This window comes from Battus philenor, unplaced genomic scaffold (genome assembly GCF_028537555.1).
Source record: "Battus philenor isolate CCGP_79_NKW_IND1 unplaced genomic scaffold, ilBatPhil1.0.hap1 SCAF_27, whole genome shotgun sequence".
Classification (NCBI taxonomy): Eukaryota; Metazoa; Arthropoda; class Insecta; order Lepidoptera; family Papilionidae; genus Battus; species Battus philenor.
The window spans coordinates 7,291,403-7,306,955 of NW_027181690.1; positions in this window are offsets into that span (position 1 = coordinate 7,291,403).

The following is a 15,553-nucleotide window of genomic DNA, read 5'->3' on the forward strand; positions in this document are numbered from 1 at the left end:
TTTTACATTGACAAATGCAGACCATAATATAACTAGACCCATGGAGAGAACTCGGAGTGTAGTCACTATCATCGCGTGTACTATTATAATATTATATAAAAAACTGTTAAAAAGCTTTTTACGTCATACTTTGTTAAAAAAAAAACAATTTTTGCAATCTGTCATTTTAAATATTTAATAATTATATTAAATAATTTTATTCTAAATAAATTGATACCATAATATAACCATTTGTTAAAAACCATCTTCGTGTATATACCTATATATAGAGTTGATTATAATTATAATAACTTTAACGTTTAAAAGTCTAGATAATTTACTGTCAATAAATGGTACATCCTTTCGACAAATCGATCGTTAGCGAAATACTAAATAACGTAATGACTGTAGTATAGTATAAAAAAGCTTTTAATTGAATTTGAATTACTACATATTAAATTAATTGTTGTTTACTTTTTGTTGCTGTAGACTTTGTACTGTCATAAGTTAAGGCGGCATTCCTATAGAAAAATTAATTTCCGGTGTTCACTTTATACAGGTTGAATGTAAATATGTGTAAAAAATCTTTTGCTGACATCTTTGTTATACATCCACCCTTGAAGCTTTTACACCTGTAACCAAACAACCTGTATAGCTGATAAACAAATGGATGTATTGATGTGTAAACTGAACAAAGAGACCGATCTGTTATAGAAAATGTGGTTTGTTCGCGACAAGATATCGCGGCCTCCGGCTGTCTGCAACTGAATGGTTTAACGATTGGGTAGTTCCTTTGTCTGATGCTTTCAGTTGTTTTCTGCACGAGATATTAAATATAATAATGTGAACAAACAAACCGTATTTCATTGTTTTCATGCAAATTACTGATGTTATAGAGAAGTATACAGGCACTAAAAGCTACGACTTTATCATGGCCGCATATAAACTAACAACCATTATGGCCGAAAGTTTCTTGGGTTCTGACCACGAGCCGGGATATATTTTGAAACTTTTGTGAACACACCTTTACAAGGAAAGAAGGAGGATCTTTGGTCTCTATTATCTTGTTTTTTGTGTCCGATAATCTGGGCTACAGATTTTCTCACTCGTTTCGAGTTATGTAAAAGTAAATCTATAACATGTGTTAATAGTGATGACTACCAGTAGTGATACGTGGTCTCTCACTTTGGGTCTTATTGCATCTCCCATTTAATTAAAGTTTATAAAAAAAATATTTTTAGCATTTTCTTCGTGATGTTCAAAATTGATCACTGCAAACTATTTTAAATCGAGAAGAAAAATTAGATGTCTTACCCTAATGCTAGTGTGTAACAGACATCGATTGATGGGTTTATCTTATCTGTAGTGTGAAGTTAATGTTTTATTTATGTTTTCGATACCGTCTTTCAATCAAGATTCGAAAGGGATTGTAAAGATCCCAATAGACTTCTGAAACGTAAGATATCATGTTGGAATTTGTCTGTTTAAAATTGTTTTATAAATAAAAATCACTTCGTTGTTATTGGTAAAGTATGTTACAAACCAGAACAGCCTATAGAAAAGCTTTTGGGGCCTTAAGTTTCTGGAATTGTGACAAGGTTGCTTGCAACAGGTCCTTTTAAAAATCTACGAGGAAGATCAATATCCAACAATAGACGTCTTACGGATGAAATGAATATGATTACAAGCCATCCGATGAAATCTCTGTGAATTCGTGACTTTATTTTAGAAATAAATTGTTTAATATTAGATTTTTTTCTTTTTATAACATAATACCGCTACGTTCTTTTGTAATAAGAGATATGAAAAATATTTAAGATAGTAAAACTCGAGGGAAAAATCCTCAAAGAGGATTTTTGAGATTTGGCACGTTAACGAACAAAATACGCATTAGCTTTGCGAAAATGATCTGAAAGATTATGGGATAAGATAAAAAATAAGAGCATTTTAAGTATAAAGTTAAGCTCGCCGGAATGAATCTGCGTATTTCCCACGGAGACTCCATCCTTTTGTGAATCGAAGTAGAGATAAATAACATAAATGATAAATTTGTAATATTTATTTCGGCTTAACTAAGACGCGGTTGCAAAAAATATGCATAATTTTGTTTTCAAAATTTAACGTTTTTATTTACCTCTCTTCTCTTTTCGTTTTCGTTTTTATTTACCACTCTATCTTATTTTAGGGGTAAGGATATTATAATCTATAAATTTTTTCATCTTACATTTTATTTTCATGCTTCACAAATTGTCTTTCTTCCTTCTTTCACACTTCACATTTCTCTTAGGTTTTCATATTTTGGTTGCTATAGATAAAATGAAATCACACCAAATAGTAAAATATTAATTAATTTATTAGGTCATAGACGCCCACTACAAGGCATAGGCCACCCTGAGAGAACGCTGCTGCCCATCTTCCGAAAACTTGATTGTGAACAGTGGCAATCCTATATATTAAATGCACAGTGTAAATTATACATGATTATATTTCAATATGTTACCAGCTATGATATTAAGTCTATTATATACTTTTTTACAAATTGAAGACTTGTTATTCGCTATCGATGAATTAGTTTAGAATTAAATAGGTGTTTATTAGTTGCTGTAAATTTTCTAAATATTACGCCATTACTTTATTTTTTATCTTTTTCTTTTATACGTTATAATTTTATAGAAAATGATATACAAAATCTTGATTGTGGTCTCACTCCCTCTCTATCTCTCTCTCGTCTAGTTACGTAATAAAATTGAAGAATTAAAAGAGAAATTAGGTAACTAAATAAAAATATGTTAATAACATTTGTTACTACCGAAAATAGTCCGTCTAAAAGTAAATATTATGTAAAAAGAATAAGTTATTTACTTGATTTTGCACAAAAAATTAATGATCAAACTTTTATTTCTTAACACAAAAGAATTCTTTGTAACTCTTAGTATCTAAACGACTAACAAAAACTATAAGTTTTTCATTCTTCGCTTTGTCGAAAGGAACGCTTAAATTGTTCATAATGTCTGTACGAGTAATACTTTTTAACTAATTACATCGTAATATTATTCAAAAAAAGTATAAACTACTTTTGTAATTAACGATTTGAAAAATAAGGTCGTGCCCACCTAGTCAAAAAAGTTTGAAAGTATGTCTTTTTATTACATAATTTATGACGAACGGCTTAATAACAATTTGTCAATTATGTAAATAAGAATTTTCACGTCTAGCTTATGTATTACTCGTTCGGTTTTTATTATTTGATGAAAGTTGTCTATGATAAAAATGGACACAAAGCGTTGCCAGTGACAAGTTATAAACAACTAATTAACCTAGTTTTGCAGCTGATTTCTTGAGAATTTTATACACAAGTTCTATAGTTGGTTTTGGTTGCGTACATTTTACGTAATGAAAGCCTGGTATAAATCAAACACTCCTAGTTTAGGTCTTATTGTAATAAGAATAATTAAAATAATCTTCAATCCTATTTTACATCTATACGTCATTTTTCTTTTGTACTTTATACTTAAAAATCACTTACTTATAAATCATTTCTTGACAATGCTTATCTTACATGTCTGTTGGCTTAAAAATTAAATGTAAATTGCTATTATTTTCCGATAATAATTAATAATAAATATAATAATTAAACTTTTTTCATGGAATCGCGCAGGAAAGTATTATATATTGCTAGTAGATATTTTATATGGATTCCACAGTAACGCTCTCAGGTTAAAATGTATGTCGCTAATTAGAATTTTTTTTTTATTGTTATTTAACAAAGCTTGCAAAAGCAGTGCTAAGCATGCTATTGTATTTCGTAGCGTATTACAGGTTATTAAGTCCCGTTTATTTTTTCTTAGAGTTACAAAACGGTAAAAATAACCTACCCGCAACAATATGATGATTCAAATAGTAAAAATTATTATTTGTTTAATTTTGTTACCCTGTCTAACTTTTATAGTTTGGTCAGTTAGGAGGCCTTCTGGAAAATCATTGGCAGTTCACCTCCACCGAAATAACTTTATTTATTTTATAGAATGTACTTTAAAGACAGCATAACCAAATTTAAAATGACCTTACCAAAGCTTCTTTGCGTTAAACGCTTCAACAGGTGGCAAAAAGAGATTTTACCACCGCATACAAATTCACTATGAGTTTATTTCCAGTTATTTTATTCGCACGATCGTAGTACTTGTTTACCTTAGTTGAACGGTATTTAAATAATTTTGTTTTTCAGCGACCAGTAAATTCTATAAATGTATAGTGTCCAGTGGCAGAATTCGGATTTAAAATTCTAACAACAATAAATTTTTACTATTAAACATTTATTTTATTAAAAATAAAAAAGAATAGTAATGCGGATTTTATTTTTTAAAAATTCTCTTGGCTAAATGTTCACTAGCATGTCAGGCACACTCTTGGAGTCCGGTCAAGATATAATATTTTGTGCCACTCGCAACCTAAGTGATCGTAGGATAGCCATAACCTCACAAACAGTATTTTCTTCAAGCTAAGATTGTCACAATTTTCGTTTCATATGCTTTATCCATCAAATACCACCACAAAAAAGTTCATGGGGGTAACATCAGTTTCTGGTTGTGTGACCAACGTGACAAATCAATTTTTCTTCGCGACTGGCTAAACATGTCAATCTCCGCAACAAAAAAACATGTCCTTTGATTATAAACTTTGATACAATATCCAAATTTAATAAAACAGAAAAGAATTTCGAGTGAAATTATTAAGTACTTTTAAAACCAAAAATAAAAATTATTTGGTGAAATATATTTAATAAATCGACAGGCAAATAAATTGTAATCTGTTGTTTTATTTACTTGATAATAAGTTTTGAAATTAACTTCGTGAAGGTTATTTGCTTAAAGACACAGCGTCAACGTGAAGATGAGTTGACAAAATTGAATAGGGTCGCGTCATTTTCGGGTAAATATTTCAAGCTAATAACGGCGAATACGGCATACGTTATTATAAAAAATATACACTCCATTATTGAGGGTGTATTGGTCGCAGGTTTTTTTATAGATGAATATCCGGTATCACTTCGCATACAATCCTGCCGCCGAATTTAAGAAAAATAGGTACTATATTAAAGCCCTAAGTACCCCATTAATGCTTTTACATGTATATCTAATTTCATTGTAATGTGCACGGAAGTGTAATTCGCCTCCTTCCGTATATATTCGGGAGAACGTAAATAGACATTAATCAGTAAGTTCTTAAATATCTCAAGTGTCTTACGCTCATATAATTCAGGTGGTAACTATAGCGTCCGAGTAAATCAAATGATTACCTATGGTAAGCGAACGGAAGGATGGAGGAAGTAAACAAAAGTCAAGCCATCTGTTCTTAGACATCTCGTGTACATCTTGTCAATGGCTCACATACCTCTAATCCCAAGCTATAGTCCCCTTAAAAATCTGTTAAAGTTTTCCATGAAATGTAAGAAGAACGTAGAAATGAACTTGTCTAGGTTGGTGGATGTTTAAAATCTTCGTCAAGTTTTCCAAGAGATTTTTCAAATTCAATCACTGTAAAGAGGCTTAACCTCTGCCACCATACACCTGGTGGTATTGAATTTAAAACAGCATTAAGCAGCTAAAACAATTTTTGACCTTAATAAGGTGGTCTTTCAACCTTGCTGTAGTCCTCACTCCAGTGTCATAAGGTCCCGGCGACCATCTGTTCTGTGCGTAATTTGGCCTGCCTACTTCATCATTCCAATCTACTGTTAGTTGTTACTTTCATTCTCCTGTTTTAATATTAATAGAAAATATTATTCTCGAGTGCCTAATTAATATCACTTAACACTGTCCAGATCATACTTATACGTGTTCATTAGGTCTCTATGATCATGTGCGGATCAGCGTTGGAAGCGGAAATTGCCGGCATTCGCAACAAAAGCTCGTTTGATCCAGCCATGATTACTGTGGTTGATTACGGCCGGCGATTCTCTCTAGTTAAGTTTTATTGTTGTCCTTTCATCAAATGCCAAGTAACCATGCGTTGTTTTTTATTCTGGGACTTGTGAGTTACTTGCGTATGTAACATCGAACCAATGATAACTTCTTGCACTGTAAGTTATGCTTAAACAATTATAAAATGATAGACGTATATGTAAATAATAAATTTTTTTTTTCAGTTTCAAAATACGAAAGTTATGTTCATATATTGATTTTTGTTAAAAGAGAACTTATACAGGGTTTCAAGTTATACCTTTGTACAAAAGAAGTGCAGAATAAAATAATTTTTTTTTGATTAATATCATGTTTATGTTTAGTCCTTTATTTTTTTTTATATAAATATCTTTCCACGATTTATTAAAAAAAGTAAGGTTTGTCTCTTGTAATAAATTTAATAAAAAATAGCGATGCACACAAGGTTGGCATAAAAAGCAAAGATAAGCTTTTTATACCTTTCTCTTCGCTGCATAAAATTAGGATCCTATTTTTGGACAGCTGTGTATGGTTTTACAAAACATGTAACCAGGTGATAAATTTAAAAATTCGGGAATGGATGCGGCCAATACAAGACAGGTCTTGGAGGAGACCTATGTCTATAAGTGTCCGTTTCGAGGAACTTTCTATGGCTGATATGTTGCTAAAAATGTAATATATATGAGTAAAATAAGCAAAAACATACTCCGATTCATTAGCATAAATTTAATATGAATACTGTCTATTTAGTATCGCATAGCTAATGAACGCGCTAACATCCAGTCAAAGAACCCAATGACCGTGTCGAAGCCGCTCGGGCTTTTCAATTTCAGCCACGTCAACAGCACGCCGGCCGGAGGTAAAAGGTGAAAAATATCCGTTGCTTTGATGTCCGGCCCGTGAGCGACCGCGGAATTGAAAAGTGTACCGTGAAAACATTGTGGCTCCAATCCAAAACAGGTTTGACTTTTACGCAAAATGCTAATTAACTGGTAATCGTGTTGTGAATATAAGCAAACTAATATATTATTTAATGTATTACGTAAAAGTCTTAATCCATTTTGTACAGTGAGGTGATACAACAAGCAATACGCTGTAATAATGCATGGTCTTGAAATATATAATCCTGTACGTGACTTCGATTGTGTTCGTCGTCTTTCTTTATTTTGTATTTATTAATTCATGGCTCTCTATTGTTTCAGTTGAAGTAAATGACATTAGTCTTATAGATCTTACAACTTCATCAGTTCCTAGAACTGTGTGCTAAATAAATAAAAACCCTCCAGATAGCCATACGGAGGACATTGAAGTTTAAGGATTTGTTCTACTTTTTAAGGCATAAAATGAATTACTGTTGATACTTAACTGAATATTAACTTTTAAATTATTATGAATGCTTATATTTAAGTACTTATATGGAACTCTGTGTGCTGTAAGACTAAGATTGAAAAAAACAAGATATAATTAAAAATGTCTTACCACTGGTAAACATTATTTAAAATTAAAACTTCACTTGACATTCTGAAAATGATTACGTCATAGTCAATTTGCCCGGGTAAATCTGTATAAACTGAATAAAGAACGAACCGCCCCCGGCACGAGAGATAAGTCTGTGAATTGAATTTATCTGAGACGGGATTGCTCACCACGGGGGCTGCGTGGAAGGCGAACGCATTTAGCTTTGACTGCGGGATGCATTTCTATTCCATTAACTGAAGCGAAGCCTTCATGCACTTAGCCACAATCTACGATCGAGTATAAATAAAAGCTTTGAAAGCTTCTTAACTTATCCAATAAATTATTGCACTTTCATCACATGTATTAAAAATGAGATTACTGATTGGGTCTGAGCGTATATTTTAAAGTTTCGCAGAAAAAAAAAGAGTAACTGTTGAGCGTCTGGGCGGTTCTTCGCAGCTGATGACTCCGAGCCTGTAGCTTACAATATGTAACGTTAAAATCATTGCCGATTTAAAAGTCCGTGTTAATGCCTAATTGAATAAAGGTATTTTGAATTTGGATTGAATTTAAATTATATTATTAAACACGAACGTATAAAACTGACATAGAGATCAAATAAAACGTAAAATTACATGCTGTTCGATTGTGGAATGACGTTATTGGAATCTATAATACATGCGAAATCACAACTGATTTTAAAGAAAACGGTTAAGGGTTATTTTATTATTAGTCGAATTTTTATATTTTTTATTTTGTTTGGCAAGAGACAGATTTCGGCAAACTTCAGACAAATACTAGACAATATTTTTCTGATATTTTGTTCTTCGTTTGACATTTTTTTTCTTCAATAAAATATTATTTTATTAATTTTTGATTAAAAAGGTGTTTGGTTTATAAATGTACAACTGGTTCTCATTTAAAAAATATGTCTAAGACGTATACGACTAAGTACGTGTAAGTTTGAAGATAGCTCAGAATAATTATGATGTATGGTTGTACGTATCTATCGCCTCAGTTCTATCAGTTTGAATAAACATAATAGATTATTTTTTACTGCATTTTAAGAAGGTTCAAGATCATTTATAGATTAATAGAGAGAGCTATGCTTGCAGCTCACCTGCGAAATCTGACAAATGCAGATCTCAGGGAGCTTGAATCTTCTACCAAGAACACCGACGAAGCTCGAAGAAATTGAACGTCTGAATTATTGTGCGAGGTACATCGCTTGTGCAGCTAACGGTCGTTGAAACCGAAAGATACCTGAGTGTCGAACACTAGCCAGTAAAGATGACGTGGGTAGGTCCCACTTGGTGCAGCAACGACCCACAAGTTTGCGTGAAGATGCTGCGTGTGAGAGGTCAGTACAAGCCAGCCATCGGCCAGTTATCGTGGTGATCTTTGGAGAAGGTCTATGCCTTATAGTGAGCGCCAAATGACTGACAAGTTGCTAATAATAACTGCATTGTAATTTAAATATGTTTTACGATTAGTGAACTGTAATTTTGTACCCATATTACAAAATATGAACCATCTTATTCTAAATAATAAAGAACAATATATAATTTTGATTTAAATCCTACACCCTGTTACAATGGCACCCGTGAGATCCAGAAATGAGATAAAAGGCCTTGTAATTGCGATAATTTCACAAGCAACAACATTTTCTGTAATAAAACACGGTAAGTCAATGATAGAAGATAGTCGATAATTATTATTATCGTAAGCATTAGATTCGCTAACAAAAATATCTTCACAGATATTTTCAATCAATCATAAATTCTGTTTTAAATGGTGTTATCAAATAGAATCTTATTTTAATATTAAATACAAATATATACAACATATTTATAAACTATATCTATAAACTATTGAAAGTAGTTTATAATTTTTTAACCTTTTTTATTTAACCATTAAATCGTTATGCTGCTTTGAATGAATTTTAATCGGTGTTAGCACATTGTGAAAGTAATTTAAAAAACTCATCCGAGTTTATTTTTATCTTTTTTAAGTAGCGAAGTTTGAAAGCTCTCGAAGCCGTTTGAACACGGGCCACTACATATTATAGTTTCACCTGATTGGGAAGCCGTGGAGTTCATAGATCGCTTCGGTAGACGCTCCAAGGAGTGACTAAGGTCGGGGGCTCCCATAAGAGAACCTTTACACGAGGGTGCCCAAGAGGGCGGAACCTTAACTTGGACAGTTCCTATTGCTTGGCTAATGTCACTAATACAAACTCGGAAAGCGTTAGCGCTGGGAGAAGAAGTCGTTGAATATTTAATGGAATCAGGCGTTACCTCGCGTAAGTCCATCCTAAGTAAGAAAAAGACCAATATTTAGCCACTTCCGCACATGCAGTGGTAGTCGTGCAATAAAGTGCACCGCCCGCCAGCCCACTGATAAATGCGTATGCGGCAAACAATGCGAATCACACAACCGCCACCGCCAAATTACTCAACACGTGTTTCACCCCTCCACGGGGCATCTTCAGGAGTTATGTTACACCGATTAGTGTCGTTGAATAAACTCCAGCAACGCCTCCATCTAGTATGATCGGGGGTCGACGTCCGCTGTGATAAGCCATCAGACCTCGTTTTAGACGAGACCGTTTGATTATCGAATGGCATAGTTATGATCTTTTCTCCGTTCAAATCCTGTTTGAACCCATGTAGTTTTACTTTAAGAGTTGTAATGTTAAACGGTCTTAACGTCCTACTAACATTGTTCAAATTACATTCTTCTATTATTTACAAAGTGATAATAATATTAGATTCTACATTAAAAATAAAGTGAATAAATGAAAAAAAAATGATTTTCCCGGGTGCATCTGGGACCGGTGTTTGCCATTTCGACATGTATAATAAAGATAATGCCGACGTCGACAGTTTATATAAATAATACTAGATAAACTTCTTTGAATTTTATGTATAGATGCAATAAAATTAATGTATAACCTTCTTCGGCGGTGTAACGTAACATCAATAGAGTTATTAAATTTTCATAAATAGAATCGTAGCTTGGATTTTATAAGCTTTCGAAATAAATATCATCTTCATTAAGGTAAGTGCTTGCCATCGCAGACAGTTTCATAGATTCTCTTTCTGCCAGCAAACAATTGCGCCTATGGCTCAATCTGATTCTAGACTATATAAAGTTGGGTTCTTCTGGTTGTGGCTGCATTATATATTATCTTTACTATTCACAGTAATATGAATAGTTAAAATAAATTTATTTTCCATTCCTGTAGTATTTTTACGAATGCAAATCTATACTCACAACTGTGTACTGTTTCACTGTACATTGCTGTATTTTGCTCCTAGAGTACCATGTAAGAAGTTATTAAACTAAAAATTGTAAAATGTCTTATTACTGTATAAAAAAATATTTAATTGATAATAAAACTTGAAAACCAATCGCTGATTGACTGTATCGTGGATAGCTGTAAAAGTGATTGCATAAAAAAACTTGTCTGAGTTTGTTGTGGGCTCACCCTAGATCAAGAGCGTTCGCAACCTTCGCAGCTTTAAATTAAAGAATGTAATTATAAAGGAACTAAATTATACTCTAGTTTATACAGAATTAAGCACTTCTGGAATTCTAAAGATGCGCATAAGCAATCAATTTTAATGATCTAAAATGAAATACGTTAATGAATAAATAAAGAAATTGGTGAAACAATTTAAAATGAATTGAATTAAAAATGTTATAGTTCAAATTCCTAGCAGAAATGATACTAACTTAGTAAAAAGCTTTAACTTCGAAAGAATAGTTCAAGGCATCTTTTAACTTTTATAATAAAAAACTGCAGTTTATATCTCGATCTAAAAATAGACATGTACACAAACACGATAAGTACAAATTTCTTCAACATATTATAGACTAAGTTAAATTAAAAGAGCCTAGTTGAACTCATAGAGAAAACGTAGCTGTGGAATATTATGAAATGGAAATTGAGTTAATATAACAACTGTTTCTTCTGGCTAAGAATATAATAATAATTTAAAAAAATAGAAAATTCATCCTAATCACTATAATTTCAACCAAAGCACGTCCACAGCTGGACATAGGCCTCGCCCACGTTTTTTCAATAGTCATTTCCAAGTTCATTAGTCCACCTTATCAGTGAACGTCCTGAGTTTGCCAGTGTGTGATCTGCCCTCCAGAAACTTAAGAAAAGAACCCAGCTGTAATTTGTCTAGCGTGCAATGTCTGTTGCAACTACAACTTGCCAATCTGCTAAGTAAAATATGTCAGTAACTTTTATTCTTCCATGAGAATCTTCATTCCCCATTAGATTACATCGTTGTCGTCGCCGTTTAGCCCTAAGATGTCCACGGCACAAAATGGGCCCAATGTCCCCTAATGATTATATATCTATATATATATATATATATATATATATATATATATGTGTGTGTGTGTGTGTGTATAAATATTTATACATATATATATATATGTATATATATAGTTTGATGGTATGCAGGGATGCTGCTGTCTATCCTCTGAAAACCAATGTCATTCCTATATAATTAATGCACTGGGTGTAAATTATTTAAGATCGAGAAGATAGAATTATTTAGGATCCCGGGAATCTAACCCACGACCTACGGTCGCAAGTCAGTCCTCTACCGCTGGGCTACCACCGCTTATTAGTTGGTCACAAATATATTCCCTAAAAATCTCTTACAGTTAAACATAGCTTTGAGTATTCAAAGAAAAAAATTCTTTTTAATATACCTTTTGTTATAACCATTATTAAACAAATGAAAATAGATAAATAATGGTACGCAGTGTGGTGAATGCATTTTAATTTTCTACAACTTTAATGGCTTCCTGTCGTTGGCTAATCGGTTATTAAAGTTAATACTTTATTAAGAGGCTTATACTGTACTGCGCACTACGGGAGCTATCCAAAAATAGTTATTTTTTATTAACGAATGCTGTTGGCACGCTGGCATTTATATATCCATTTTAATCAGGTTTTTTTTAACCAACTGTTGTTAAAATTGATTTTGCAGATTCCTCGGATTCGAGGCAGTAGGGCACAGGGGGCGCCTAGCTTAGCCTAAGATCTCTTTTAAGGTGTCGAAGCTGAAGGTCTTTTAAAACCACAGCTTGAGCCGCTCGATATTTTTTTATTATACTATTTTTTTATTTCACTACATTGGGAGGCTGCCAGGCTCTTAAATCGCTTCGACAGATGCTCCATGGAGTGAATTTGGACAAGGGCACCCGCGAGGGGACTTCAGCTTGGTCTGACACTCATCGATATTATAATGATCATTTACAATGACAGCGATTAGCACGTCAGACGAACACAATTTGATAGAAAAAAGAATCAGATTGAACTTCCTTATAAAGGCATCCTTCAACTTAAAGCTATGAGGTTTCCTAACGTTTACTTATCTGAAAAGAGTTTACAACACATTCAGACTGTTTTTTTTTGTGGGCGCTTTTACATTATTAATAATAGTAGTAGAGGATTAATCGTCAAGCTTTATTAATTTAAAAGATCTTATATACGCTATAATAGGATTATTAATACATTTTTGGTCAATGATATTCTTATTATGCGATCATTTGGAGATACTATATAAAAGTGTATTGTAATACAGCTGCCCAAAATATAGTTACTAATTTTATGAAGCTTATAATAAAGTATAACAAGCTTATTTTTATTTTTAAACTTTACATACTTAATTCATTCAAGTGTCATAGTGCATATTTTCGTTTATAAACTTTTCTGTCTGTGTCTCTATATATCATAGTAGAGAAAATTTTACCAATACGTTTTTTGTACTACAAAAACGATATCAATATTAGCAGCATTATTTCATAAAAATATCTCGTATATATTTATTACTTTTACGGGATTGCTGTGAAAACAACGCTTTTGACGCTTATCGTAGGCCTCTTTACAGTTATCCTCTAGGATTACATCAGAAATATCGACTTGAGCCGTTACATTACTTATTTTATCGGCTTGGGAAGATGCCCAGGTGTTAAGTCATTTAGGTAGATTCTATTTGTACGGCTCGAAACGCGTTTAGATATTCCAAAGGTGCTTGACAAGTTTGAATCTCAGTACTTTTATGATAGTTGTACAAGTTTGCTGAATCATAAATAGAAAAAATATTTAAAGTTCTCCGCGAATAATGTGTATAAAATATCGCAGCGATAAAATAAAACGTTAGTTAAAATGTAACCATAACACTAAGGTGCCAAAAGGTATCCTGTTTTCATTAAATACAACCGTAATGACTAAGAAATTAAGCCTAAGAGTCGCTAATGGAAACGTCGGTTCGACCACAATTAGGCTGAAAAGGATTCGCTTTCCCCTGCGCCTCCCGATCTTCCATAATAACATCCTATAAATCCCCAGTCGAGCCGAGCCAGCGCGACGTTCGGACGTGTCGTAGCCAACGCGTTTTAATAAAACAGTAAATTTATTTCAGTTTTCTTGTGAGAAAGTATCAAGATCGTAAAGAGTTTGTGTGTGTTTAGATGCATTCGTGACTATTCGCACGTATTTATTTCAAGGTAAGTTAATTTTGAATTACGAGTTGAAATAGGTAATTTGGTACCTGTTGAGGTCTCACCCGGTGTGGAGCAGTGGGATGAAATCGTGTGTATTCTAAATATTGTTCACTTGTTGACGTATTTTCTTTGCATAAAAATATTTACGAGTACAGATTAAAAACGACATGTGATGCATAAGGTTTATCGTATCGATCGAACAATTTTTTGCCGTGTAATCTGTGCGGATTATTAATTTCATGACACCATTGACACAGACGTTTAGCACTTTATTAAAATACTGTGAATTATTGTGTTATAATATTAATAAATGGAGTTACACGAAAATTTAGTTTATTAATTATTTTTATCCGTACTTAGATTTACTTTAAGTGTTATTTAATTTATGCAAACTAAATGCTACTTTTCAATATAAATAAACAGTCAGCTAAAAGTGTGTATTTGTTAAAACTTAATATTGTTTATCAGAATATTTTCAAAAATATAATTGAGTAGTAAGGCGGATACAAGCCAATTACAATCAGTTCTAGTGGGAATTTATGGGAAAAGCTTATGTGCTGCAGTGCTGGATGTCCTAATAAACACTAATATTTAATACATTACATTAATAATTGTTATTCTAATTAATGAAAATAATGAAACGTATATCCAATCTATTATCTAAGATTTATTTTCTTCTTTAATAGCAAACTGTATGTTATTATTTATAAAAGTAAATATATTGTTTTAAAATGTATCCTTAGTACCTTAAGTTTCTTGGTCGATTTTAATTATTCTTGTGTTTCTTCCGTTATTTCTTTGCGTTCATCTAGGCGTATAAAATATGGATATCGGAAAAAACAGACTAAAAACAGTACAGGGGCTAAATAGAAAACATGTCATTGCATTGACGGTTTCATAACAGATATACGAAAATAGAGGTAAACACTTTTAATAAATGATCATCGTTATTCATCATCAACCGTTTATCTCTTTCATACTATTCCAACATTCACTCCTGGCCTCTTCCATAATGTTGTAATGAGTATAGGACCAGATGTTTCTTCTCTAACATCTCCTCACTATAAGAAAGTCACATACAAGGCTGTTGGTCCACTAGTACCCTATGCTGGGCTTGCTGGACCTTGGTTAATCAGACCTTTTTCATTAAGGCCCTAGCGACCATCTGTTCTACGACATGGCCTGACCAATGCCACTTCGTCTTGCAAATCAGCTAGGCTCTCAGTCACTTTCGTTCATTTACGATCTTTACGGGGATCGCACTATTACTGATATAGCCTCGTAAAGAAATCCTGATCATAGCCACGTAGAAGGGCCATTAGGTTAATAATTAAGCCACAAGGGAGAGAACACGTTTCTACATACACAATAATTATACAGGTTGATTGGCCATAAGTATAAAAGCTTTAAGGGGTGTGAATGTATGCATAATTTGTCAGCAATAGCTTGATCAATCACCATGGATATACATTGTTTATAGATATATATTTATATATCTTTTCACTATTTTACTAACGATTTGATGACATCGTTGTTCACTAAATTAAACCAACTATCAGAAATATATAGGAATATTATTTTTAGAAAAAACATCGCTATTTTCCTATTTAGGTTTAAGGTTAATATAGACACCACCCACG